The sequence below is a fragment of the Eptesicus fuscus genome, chromosome 3 (assembly GCF_027574615.1).
Source record: "Eptesicus fuscus isolate TK198812 chromosome 3, DD_ASM_mEF_20220401, whole genome shotgun sequence".
Taxonomy (NCBI): Eukaryota; Metazoa; Chordata; class Mammalia; order Chiroptera; family Vespertilionidae; genus Eptesicus; species Eptesicus fuscus.
Genome location: NC_072475.1, coordinates 113591476 through 113604360, shown reverse-complemented (window position 1 = coordinate 113604360; position 12885 = coordinate 113591476). Strand labels below are relative to the sequence as shown.

The 12885-nt window shown below is 41.4% G+C and overlaps 1 long non-coding RNA gene across 1 annotated transcript; it reads left to right on the top strand.

Annotated features, from left to right (window-relative positions):
* The first annotated feature begins 1733 nt into the window (after positions 1-1733).
* Positions 1734-12336, top strand: LOC129148623 (uncharacterized). Its single transcript, XR_008555622.1, has 4 exons — positions 1734-1852; positions 2375-2454; positions 3181-3465; positions 11547-12336. It is a non-coding gene; the product is annotated as an uncharacterized LOC129148623 (long non-coding RNA).
* The last annotated feature ends 549 nt before the right edge of the window (positions 12337-12885 follow it).

The following is a 12885-nucleotide window of genomic DNA, read 5'->3' as shown; positions in this document are numbered from 1 at the left end:
ATGTATTTGGGCGTTCCTGCATTGGGTGCATATACGTTTACAAGAGTTATATCTTCTTGCTGGATTGCTCCCTTTAGTATTATGTAGTGGCCTTCCTTATCTCTTATTATGGCCTTTCCTTTGAGGTCTATTTTATCTGATATAAGTATCGCAACCCCAGCTTTTTTCTCATTTCCATTTGCCTGAAAAATGTTTTTCCATCCCTTCACTCTCAGTCTGTGTAGAATCTTTTGCTCTAAGGTGGGTCTCTTGTAGACAGCAAATATATGGGTCATGTTTTCTTATCCTTTCAGCTACCCTATGTCTTTTGATTGGTGCATTTAATCCATTTACGTTTAATGTTATTATTGATAAGTACCTGTTTGTTGACATATTTTTCCTTAGTGTTTGTGTTTCTTCTTGCCTTTCTCTTTATTCTTTTTACAGCAGCCCCTTTAGCATTTCTTGCATTTCTGTCTTAGTAGTGATGAACTCTCTTAGCCCTTTTTTGTCTGTGAAGCTTCTGATTCCACCTGCAATTTTGAATGATAGCCTTGCTGGGTATAGTATTCTTGGATTCAGTCCCTTGTTTTGCATCACTATGTATATTTCATTCCATTCCCTTCTGGCCTGGTGTGTTTCTGTTGAGAAATCAGTTGATATCCTGATAGGAGATCCCTTGTAGGTAACTTTCTGTCTCTCTCTGTCAGCCTTTAAGATTCTTGCTTTGTCGTTGGTGTTCGTCAATTTAATTATGATGTGTTTTGGTATCGGTCTTTTGGGGTTCAACTTGTTTGGGACTCTGTGTACTTCTTGGACTTGGATAGTTTTTTTCTTGCCAATATCAGGGAAGTTTTCTGTCATTATTTCTTCTACTTCCTCTCCTTCCTTTATCCCTATTATTCGAAGGTTGTTTCGTTTTGTGTTGTCCCAAAGCTCCCTTAGGCTCTCCTCTTGCTTTCTAAGTCTTATTTCCATTTGCTGCTGTGTTTGTGTGTTTTTTCCTACCTTGTCTTCTAATTCGCTGATGCGGTCCTCAGCCTCTTCTACTCTACTCTTTAAGCCTTCCATTGTGTTCTTTATTGCAGCTATGTCATTCTTCATCTCCTCTTCGTTTCTTTTCATGTTGGTGACATTTTCATTCAGCTCCTTATAGTTCTCATTGAGTTGTGTGTATTTGTCATCCATCCGTTTAAACATCCTTATAACGAATACTCTGAATTCTTTCTGTTAAGCTGCTAGCCTCAAGTTTGAGAGGCACAGCTGCGGTGTCTAGAGGTCAGCAGTCATGGAGAGTTGTATCCCAATTTTTTCTGTCTTGCCCCCTAAATTGAAATTACGCTTGCCCAGTGGGGACTCACAGTGGCTCCAAGGAACCATCTGTCGGGGTGATGTGGCTCAGGGGGCCTGCACCCTGGAAAGGCGTGACTGTGTTGCCCAGAATTCTGTAGTTGTGGGGTTGGCAGACTCAGCTTTTCCTGCTGTACCTGTGGTGAATAGGCGCTTACTCCCAGTGGCAGCTCACAGGAGCACCTGTGGTAAGTTTGCCAGCAAGGCACACTGAAGCACTCCGGAGAGCACTGGCAGTATAACTGTGTAATTGAGGTGCCTAGCTGCTAAAGGTTTTTCTTTGGGCAGTTCCTCTGGCCTCAGGGAGTATTCAGATTCTATGGTTATAATCAGGGTGGAATCAGAGTGTGGCTATATTGGTTGCCTGGAGACTGGAGGAAGGGGCTATTTCTCAGGAGAAAATGGCGACCGGGGATCCCATGTGAGTCAGCACCAGACACGCTTCCACTTCTCCTGGACCTGTTCGCTACCTACTCTCCCTAGATTCTACAACTCCACCCCTTCTCCTGCACCTCAGCCATGGGTAAGTGAAAGGTCCTACGAACTAGGTTCAGTGGAGAAAGACGCAGGCCTCAGTAGAAGACGGAGGGACCATGTCTTTACCAGCTCCTCTCTTGCCGGCATTGCGTGGTCGGGCAGTTAGCTCTTCAGGGCTGCCTTTGAGCTCAGATCCCAAATCAGACTCCAAGGTCTAAAATGTACTACCTCCTGCAGTCCCGTGGACCCTTTTTCTCACAGTCAGACGCTTTGCCTGTCCTCAGGGATGCGGCTTGGCACTGTGTAGTTTTCCCCTGACCTTCTGGTCTTAGAGATCCAGCAGATTCTATTGCCCAGATCCTTGTTTTACCTTTTTCCAGGAGATCTCTGCCCTTCCCAGCTGCAAACTGTCTCACCAGCCACGTCTCCTTCACCAATTCGGGCTGGATTCCTCTCATTTCAGCTGTTCCCTCTATTTCCACCTGGACAAGGATCAGGACACATCTGCCTATTCCACCGCCATTTTGTTCTCTCTCTTCAATGCCTTTTTTTTATTGTCTATCCCCAGGAAGGAAGTAAATTGGATAAAAGCACAACAAAAGCAGAGAGTGCTTGGCTCTTCTGAACGTGATATGGCTTTGACCACAGGTATCCTTTGACAAAGATGACCCAGGGCTGCTGCCCGCAGAGGTTAATCCAACACTTACCAGTGAGATGTACACTCCTGCTCCCCCAGAAATACAGAAAAATGTAAAGTGAATTCACCACTAAATTTACCAGAAGCAGTAATTTCAGAAATGGAAAAGCTGTATGGTCTATATTTAGGTGTTGCAAGAGGCTAAAGTGAAATCTCTGAGTCCAGTTTTTCCTAGTCAGATGATAAAATCATGGAGTCCTGAGGACCAATCTGTTTTATTGTCTTTCCCTCTGTGAAGATCTTACCTGTTGTCCAGTTTGACAGAGACCAGATAAAGCTCCTTCCCCTTCTTCCAGAAACCCACTCGAGTGCTTTCGTCAATGCAGTAAATAATGGAGTGGGCAGGACAATGGATGGGCCAAGGAGAAAAATACTTCTGGTCATTATAAAATAGCACTACATGATTTTCCAGGCAGACTTGAGTAAACTTTTCCCAGTGAAGGGCAATTTTAAAATTGTAGAAATCAGTGTAAACACAGTAGCTCAAATATATCTGCTAGGTCACTCACAGGGCTGAGCCAGGCCTGAGAGCCCCTGCCAGTGTGAGCTGCAGGAAGCAATCCATCTCTAATTCCATGCAAAAGCACTGCTGACAAAAGGCAAGGACTGCACTGAAAACTGAATGTGTTGGGTCTTTATAATTAGTTTCCCATGGTCACAAATCCCTCCTCTTCCAGGGAGAAAATGTCAATCACTGGGTGATTTTAAAGCAACTCAGCAATGATTAAAGCCACAAGAGATCAGTGAGAGAGGAAGAAGAATTAAGAACAGAGAAAAGAAATTCAAAGAATAATATGAAAAATAGATAAAAATGGAACAGGGAGAGGAGGCAAGAGAAATACAGAAAATTCACAGTAGAAAGGAAAGGAAAGCAACTTAGAGGAATGACTGTGTAGAAAACAAGTAAGAATGAAGAAAGAGAAGCCAGTTGAAATTGCAGAGACAAGCAAAAATAAAACAAGGTGAGAATTAGAAAATAATTCTGAAAAAGTAGAACATTCCAAGAATTACAAAATGGGGATGTGGAAAGTAGAGGTTTTCTGAGGATGTGGTTTTATTTTTCCATAGTTCTGTTATCTGTGCTCAGGTATCTTGCCTTGCTCAATCTTGAGCTTTTATGGACAATGCAGGTTGCTTCCACCTTAACAGCAGTCCCTTTTGGCCATCAACTATCATTTGGAGGTTCTGATATCTCATCAACTACCCAAGGCCTTCCCAGTGGAAGCTGGTTCTTACAAGGTTATGCTAGGTTATATGCCTGGTTGATTTCTCTTCTGGAAACATAATTTCCCCTGCCCTTATTTAAAGTATCTGATAATCAAATTTGTACAAAGTTTAAAAAAATATGACTAAAGAATACACATAAAGGCTGCTTGATTATGACAATATGTATAATAAGAAATTGGTAACTTGGAAATGAGATAAAATATGTTTTTGTTCAAATTCTGACTGTGCTGTGAGGAAGGCTTTATAACGAAGGAAAGAAATAAAGGGGAAAAGTGACTTTAACAGAAAATGAAAGTGGGAACCCACCCAAATGTTAAACTGAGAGCAATGACACTAAATTCAGATGCCTAGTTCTTATCTCACTTTTCAGCAGGGGTTTATTTCCATATCATTGTGGACAGACTAGCAACAAATCAAAGCAGATTTACACTCTCAGTGACATCTGTTCTCATGGTAATTGTCCTCCTGTGCACTCATTCTAGAAAGTGCAGTGCTATCTCATTAAACAAATGTGTCTTTACTTAGACAACAGCCTACTAACATCCTAACAAAGCTCCGAATGCAGCCCGGAGAGGATCAAACACACGTTTCCACTTGGTAACCTCTTGATATAGTTGTAATTTTAGAGACAAATGATCCACCTGGCATTGTGTTGGTATATTATTGCCCACTTAGAACTTAAGTGATGTGTCCTATGAACCTCACAGGTAGGCTATGCTGCCCCCCCCTGTGGAGGGATGACCCTCCCACCCCAGGGTCAGGTTGCCTGGCCCAGACAAAAAAATTGTTGTGAGGCTGAAAGAAATTGATTATGCAGTTTGGAGCTGCTCAAGTTTCATTTCAGTATAATTACATCATGTAAGTGAGGCATCATAACAATTACTGACAAGAAAAAGAAGAATAAATAAGTCTTCATATGCACCTGTATCAAACAGAGCTGATAGAAGCTACATATATGCAAATACATACATGCAAGCATATATATGCATATGTACACACCTATACACACATATATACAAAACATGCATATATACATATACCCATACATACATGCAAAAAGGTTTTATTTTTTTCAAGGAATTGGCCTGTGATCGTGGAGCTGGCCAGTGCAGAATCTGTAGGGCGGGTCAGCAGGCTGGCATTTGTTGGTCAGGACCTAATGCTGCAGACTTGAGGCAGAGCTTCTTCCTCAGGGAAACCTCAGTTATGCTTTAAAGGCCTCCTGTCTGATTGGATGAGGCCACCCACATTACAGAAGATATCTTTTCTACTTAAAGTGGGCTGATGGCAGATGTAAGCTCAACTACAGAATTCTCACCCAGATTAAGATCTGATTTAGTAACTGGGTAGTCAAGCCAAGTTGATACCTAAAACTAACAATCACAGTACTCAATTCACAGTCAATGTATGTCTAATATTCAGATCCAAGAATAGAAAAAGACTGTCTAAATTCACCATCATAATAAAAAAAACAAGCCACTGTTGCTCACCTAGTTTTGTTTTTTACTTCTTCATAGCATGATTAATATACATGTACACTTCCATAACAATTTCCCAAAACTACAGGAGAATAAAAGTAATAAAAATTAACATTTGATGAGGTTGGAGAGTGGATAAGTACTATGTGGAGTGTTTTACACTTACTGTTCATTTCACCTCCACAGCTCAGTAGAGTATAAGGTAGCACAAACAGACTGCTGTTTGTGTTGGCCTCTACTGAACCAACCTGGCTCCCTGTTCCAGAGCTCTGTTGAAAGCCTATGGGGCCAAAATTGATGATTGATTAAGATTTCAACGTTATTCAATGTAAGCAGCAGTCCTGAGGCTTGCAGTGCAAATGAGACATTGAAAAAGGGGAGAGGAGAAAGGGAACGGTTACTGAGCACCAGCACCTGCCATTGGGGTCATTATTTCACTTAATTCTCATAATCACTCTTTGTTTTATTTAATTCTTACAAGCACCCTTTTGATGGTGAAAGAAGCAAATCTTCAAAGAATTAACTTTCTTAAAGGTCCATAGCTCGTGTCAGTTCCGAGATTCAAGCTCATATTTGTTTCATTTTAAAGTCCATTAGTGCACTTAAATGAACTTAATCATGATATCTCTAGGTCCATGATACCCTATCTACATGTAAACCCCACCCTGCATGTTCAGAAAGTCACCTTACATCAATGAATAATCAGGACTGATCGCATGTGCAGTGCAGAGCTCACATCTCAAACACTTCTGAAGATCTATAAAGTGATAAAGTTGGGGTCATTGTTGGTCACCACAAGAACACCATAAAGTAGCCCCAAGTTCTTAAGTCAGGTCCTTGATTTTTCAGGGGCAGAAAGTTAATATGCCAAAGACTCCAAGAATGGCTTAGTTTTATAGAGATGACACTAACCGAACTAAAGGAGGCACAGTGTAAACCAGACACTGGATTCCTAAATCATATATATTCCCATGTCCAACCATGGGGAGGTTCGGGTTCCAATGTGGTCCCTACTGTCCCTCCAACCCCCTTTCTTGCTCTCGCTCCCTGGCCTTCCTGAGACACACCAAGTACAACCCTGCTTCCAGGCCTTTGCACTGGCTCTTCCCTCAGACAGTCACATACCTCCTTCTACACTTCTTCCGTTCAACTTGTCAGTGAGACCCTCCTGGCTCCATACTTAAATTAGCAGTCCCAACAGGAGCACTCTTTACCCTTCCCCTGCTTCATTTTTCACCATAACAGTTATCACCATCTGACACAATATTATTTGTTTTAATAATCTCCTCTAACCAGGATATAGGCTTTCTGGAAACAGGGATTTGGGCTTGTGTTCATTCATTGGTGTGTCCTCAAGACATAGAACAATTGTTGGCACATGGTGAACACTCAATAAATGTTTTTTTGAATGAATGAATGAATGAATGAATGAAGCAAACAATATTTGCTATCCAGAGCACCTTCATTCTAGACATTGATGTAGCTGAAAAATCCCATTGATTATCTGAGGTTGCTAAATGAGTGTGAAAGCAGAGCAAGGCAGACTAGATATAATCTTAGTGTTTTTACCCCGGTTGCCCTTTGGCACTCAAAGGGCACACTCCATGTAGACATCCACCCTCCGCAGCTTCAGTGTCCCTCTCCCTAGGCAGGGACATCCATATCCCTGAACTCCAACGGTTGGTCCATCCTTCCTTAGGTTTCATTGGTACATTCAAGCTTGGCTCTGGCTTAGAAGCTGCTCTCTGTCTGGGTGATTTTGAATGCATCTTCTCTCACCTATCATGTGTTTGTTTTATTAATATAAAAACTCAAAATTTTAGAGGCACCTGCCATCCTTACTAAAAGTCTTTTATAATAGGAGGCTAGGAGTAGAAATTGATGCCCTTTTATTCAGATTTTTAGTCATCAGGCAAATGATTTGTTTAGCCTGGCAGAGTTATAGCTGGTGTGGGAATCTTATGTTGTTCACAATAACTAATGACCCTGGTTGGCTGTCTGCTTCCTTCCATTCCATTGTTTATCATCTCTCTCTTTATTCATTGTGTGTACATTGGTCTTACACATGTGAATGACACCAGATAAGAATGACCTTTGCCAAAATAAAAAGGGCAACCTAAAATAATTTTTAGCACTTCCTGTATGCTGATATGAACTGAAAATAAGGACTTATCATGTGGTTGCCAACATTTTACACAAGTGTGAATAAAGTGCAAAAATAACAATGGATTGGCAAGTTGACACAGTAACAGAATTCCATGAAGCCACGTGGATGAACTTCCTTCCTGCCAGTGATCTGGCATGAAGTGTGCACGGAGTTGGACCAGTGGGATGCAGGCCATGCAGCATGCATGGTGCTGCAGCCTTGAGTCCCCATTAGTCTGATAAGCAAGGGGCAGGTACCAGTTTCTCCTGTGCCAAAGGGTAACAGGCTGGGCTGCATTCCAGGAACAGTAAACATGAACATCGGGGCAATTTAAAATGAAACTTGGGCCCAAGTGTTTAATGAATTTAAATGAAATGGCACTGTTGTTTTTAAAAAGGGGGGAATAATTCTTCCCCTTCTAAAAATTGACAGAAATCATTACATCCCACACAGTCACAGTTATTTTAAATTATAGGTATGAATATTGTGAGCAGTAATTTCCATTTTAGATGATGATCACAGCATTGCAGTTATTTCTAATTCGACTGGCTGAAGCATCAATGAGTTATCTATTGGGGTACGACTGTGGCCTTGTGAATGATGAGTTTACTTCACAAAAACTCTGAGGAATGAGGAATGTTGGGTCTGTGATCTCTGTTTTACAAATGACGCAACTGAGCCCAAATAAGGAAAAGGTGCATCCAAGGTAACTGATACACGGGGGCCAGCATTCATAACCAACAAAAAGCAATCTGTGTCCGCCTGGCAAATCCAACAGGCTTGGTTCAGTGGTCCATCCACTGATTTCTGGTAGTGTCAATATGTGTGATATTGTAAGTGGCATACAATTGGTAGTTCTATGTGATGGCTTCAGAAGCTTCACCAGTCATAGGGAGGGTGTGTTTTACTTTCAGTAGCAGCAGGAGGTATAACAGAAGTATGATGTTATATTTGAAGATTTCTGGGTCAGTATTGAGTGATTTTTATTAGAGGAAAAAAGAAAAGGACGGACAAAAATATATGTATTACCTCAATGTTGCCAGTTTTAAATTCGGTTTTACTATTTCTTCCCCTGGAGATAAGGGTTTGTTTTGTTTGTTTGTTTGTTTGTTTGGTTGGTTGGTTTTAATTTAAATGGCTGTTTGGTCACTCTTTCTCAACTGTAGGAGCCAAGTCATTTACAAGCTGCTAACAAATTCACGAGCTACCAGAGACACACTGCGGCATGAGTCATGGCTGCAGGCCTCCATGGATCACCGGGAGGGCCTGAAGCAGGTGTGTTTCATGGGCCTCAGTATCTAGCCCTTGCCTGCATGTAAAGCTGTGGTTGACACAACACAAAGCATGTGGGCAGCCGTGGCTCTGCCCTAATTAAAGTTCACTGCACAAGGTAGATATGGTGATGACACAGTCTCAACGTATATAAAACCAGCTCACAAATAAGAGTGGGCAGAGGCAAGTGTGCTGATGGTTAATGGAGGGGAGATTGTTGGAGAAGCATGTACTGTTCTAGTCCTGTGGGAGAGTCTGTGCAGGAGTGGGGGTTTCCTAATGTGAATTAAACAGTGGAGAGGGACGCTGAGCATTCTGAGCAGAGGGGGAACCTGGAGAAAGGCCCATGAAAGAGTGTCGTGAACAGCTGCGATAGCCTGTGTAGTTCAGAATTGGAAGGACGAAGAGAAAAGGGTCATCTCCAGAGAACTGTGCAGTCAGCCTTCGAAGCAAAGGACAGAGTTCATTCCCTATACCTGGGGTAGTCAACATTCTCTTTTACTGGCATTAATTTTATATTTTTGTTTGGTGGCTCAAATGGCAAAAGGAAGAGAAATATGTCAGAGGCTAAGGAGCCTTTAGTTTCTTTTTTGTCACAAATCTGATTTATCTGGCGTGGCAGTCACTCATCAGGAACCTATGTATTTAATGCTTCTAGCATTGCACTGCATTTTAATATCTCTTTCCCTGAAAAACAGTATTTGTTTCAATTTTCTTCAATAATTTTAACTGAATTTAGTTTTCCTACTCCCCACCACACTCATAGAAACACACAAAATATAAGTGTGTCTTCTAGAATCTTCTGAAGCCACAGAGATATGTGGCCCCCCTCAAGATGCCAGCACCCTAATGAGGTAGAGATAGCAGCCCCCAATGTCAAGAACTATATTAAAGTTATGAGCAAAGGTGTTACAGAAGCCACGGGGGAGTATAGCCAGCTAACCAGCTTTGGAGAATGAAGGAGACCACACAGAAATAACTTAGGAAAAGGGGATAAAAGTAAGAATCTGTAAGGAGCTGGGCTGAGGATGTGAAGGGCTTTCTGGCAAAGGAAACAGGGCAGGAAAAGGCATTGTCAGGGTGTAGGGTGTTTGGAAAATAGTGAGAGCTTTAGAGTGGAAAGTGAAACTGGAGAGTTTTCATGAGACAACTGGGCAGGGCTACATGTGTCTAGTCTTACTGCAAGCAGGAGGCTTGTTCTCATAAGATAATGCACAGCGTGTGGAAGGTAGTGTGTCAGGGAGAACAATAAAATCTAAAAGAATTTTGGAGAGCAGCTCCAAAACACACCCACCAGTTTTCTATGGACAAAAACGAGGACAGGAATGTTCTCATTCTTTCATGAAAGAAATTTTGGACCACTCAATATGTGTCTCAAAATATAAATGTGTTAAAATATAAATGTGTCATTTCATTAACACATTGGTTCTTAACTTCCACTAACAAAAATGACCCAGTGATGTAATTGTTAGGGACTACCAGGTGTTTTCTAGTTAAAAAGCCAACTCAGTCCTTCAACTCAGCTCTGGTATTTCAGTTAGCTATTCATGGTCGGAAGCAGGAGAATTTCTGACAGAGGTTTTAACTAATCTAACAGAAATGTTGAATTCAAGTTCACATTCAAAGAAAAAGCTGTTTTTTGTTTGTTTGTTTGTTTTTTGTTGTTGTTGTTGCTAAACTGATAAACTAAATGCCACCAGCCTGCAGGCCCTGCTCAGCCTTCTGGGACAGCCTTGCTAGTGGTAGCTGATGCTGTGGGCCAGTGATTTTCAAGCAGTGTGCCACAAGAATTTTTAAAACATGAAATGCCTGACTATTTAATCAGGAGCACTGACTTCTTTTTCATTAGATTGTCAAATAAAAAAAATGACAACAGCCAACACAACAAGAGCTGTATGGTGTGAATGAATCAAAATTATGCTTATTTTTTGTCAGATCAGCAAAAATATATAGTTTTGGTGTGTCGCAGAATTTTAGTAATTAGTTTATGTGTGCCCTGACATGGGAGAGGTTGAAAGTGGCCAATATAGAGGATAGAAGCACAAGAGAGCTAAGCTTTTTCCAGAGGAAACAGACACATCCTCAAACCATTGCCTTTGACATCCCTTGAAGCAGTTTCCTTGGAATTCCTTGAAATCCACCAACGTGTTGTATTTTACTGACCTATTGCCTGTAAACTTGGCCAGAGTTGATTTCCACTTATAAATTCTGGCTCCTAAGCAAGTCCAGCCCTAGTCCTCTACCATGTCTGTAATAGCTGAAACAGAAAGACAGTGACTGCTGTCTCCCTTTCCCAGCAACCACGGACAACTCTTCCCACAACCCTCACTACTGCCCAGCACTTGGATTTCAGACACTGAGCCCTTTATCTTTCCCTCACCTGCTTCATGTAGACACAGATCATGTCTGCAGCTCCCAAGAGCAGCATGCCAGTGCGGGAGACTCTGGGTGTCAAAGCAAGAGGGGCCCTACTCAGAAGCAGTTACTCACACCTTAAACAACTCCAGCAGCACAATCTGGTCTTTAGCTTGACCAATTCTTCTTCCATTCTTGTATGTGTGTGTGTGTGTGTGTGTGTGTGTGTGTGTGTGTGTGTGTGTGTTTTCTTTACTCTTAGTCTGAAGTCCTCAGGTCTTCCCTAAACTGAAATGTTCAGAAGAGCAATATGTTCATTAGTAGTTGTACAAGCACTTTGCAAACATCAAGTACTTCATTAAGTTGAGATAGTGCCAAATTCAGTGACAGATGTACAGGCCTGAAGGCCTTCAGATACACTATGCAGATATAAGCAAATAATTTTATTACATTTTTTATTATTTTAAAATTCTAGCTGATTTCTCACTATATTTAAGTTAAGGGTGCATAGATAAGTTTCTTCTCAGTCTATAGATATGTCTTATTGAGAAACCTTCCTCCCCAGATCTCTGGCACCCACAAACCCCACTCTTGAAGATGACCTACTGTGAAATGGATGTACCCCAGTCCTCCACCAACCAGCCCATCAAGGATCTCTACCATTGCGTGATCTCACCTATATGTGGAATCTTAAAAAGTCAAACTCATAAAAGCAGAGAAGAGAATGGTGGTACCAAGGACTGAGGTTGGGAGAAATGGGGTGCAAAGTTTCCATTCTGCAAGCTGAGAAGTTCTGGAGATTGGATGAACAGCACCATGACTGTAGTTAATAATGCTGTGCTGTGGACTTGAAATGTGTTAAGACAGTAGATCTTAAGTGTTCTTATCACACAAAGATTTTAACTATGTGAGATGATGGATCTGTCAGCTAGCTTGATTGTATCAATCAACTCATAGTGTACACATCCATCAAACATTACACTGTACACCTTAAACATATGCAGTTTTTATTTGGCAGGTATTCATCAATAAGCTGGAGAAATAATTGCTATCCTTTATCTTCAAGCAAGGTGAAGCTGATACTCTCCAGCTGAAGCCCTTCGTTCTGGCCTCATTGTGAGGACTGTCTGTGTTCCTGTGAGGAACACAAGTTTTCTTGCCAGCTCAGTCTTAGTCAAGTCTTTGAAAATGTTGTCTACGCCATTTGGAAAAGGCAGATTACATTTAAACTGAGTTTTCCAAACTGCTGCTCGGGACTCATTAGTGCTTCTCAAAATCATTTTAGTAGGTTTCCAACCAGCACTTTTTAAATAAATGAAAGCAGGCTAGAGAAAATATGATAGGGCACTGAAGAATTAGAAGTAAACACTATTTCATGAAACTTGTTTTAAGTGTGTGTGTACTGTATACACTAGTTTGTGATATAAAATGTGTTTCCTAATGGGTTCATGATAAAAAAGGTTTAAAATATAGATCTACATTGGCCCCACACCCTTTTCTGGGAACACTCGTGCTTTTTCCCCTAATTGCTTTAAATGCCAGACAAGTTTCATAAGAGCTCAGAGAAGAGAGAGCCATCAACCTTTATAGGTGATTTCAGAAGTGTTCATGGAGTTAGTGGACTTGAGATGGAGTTTGAGAAAAAGGCAGAATTTGACAAGTATAAATTAGAGGGAGGCTGAGGAAAGGCCCAACAGAGGAGAGAGAAAAACAATGCAGAACTGTGAAGTAGAGTGAATTTGAAGAGCTAGCTCCTAGGCTGCCTCAGCACTTCCACCATGGAACCTCGGGTTCTAGGCCTGCTCAGAGCCAACATTTTCTAATCTGTGAAATGAGCATAACCATATCTGCCCCATAGTAACTATAATATTCTCTAAAGACAGAGTTAGACATAGATGTTCACT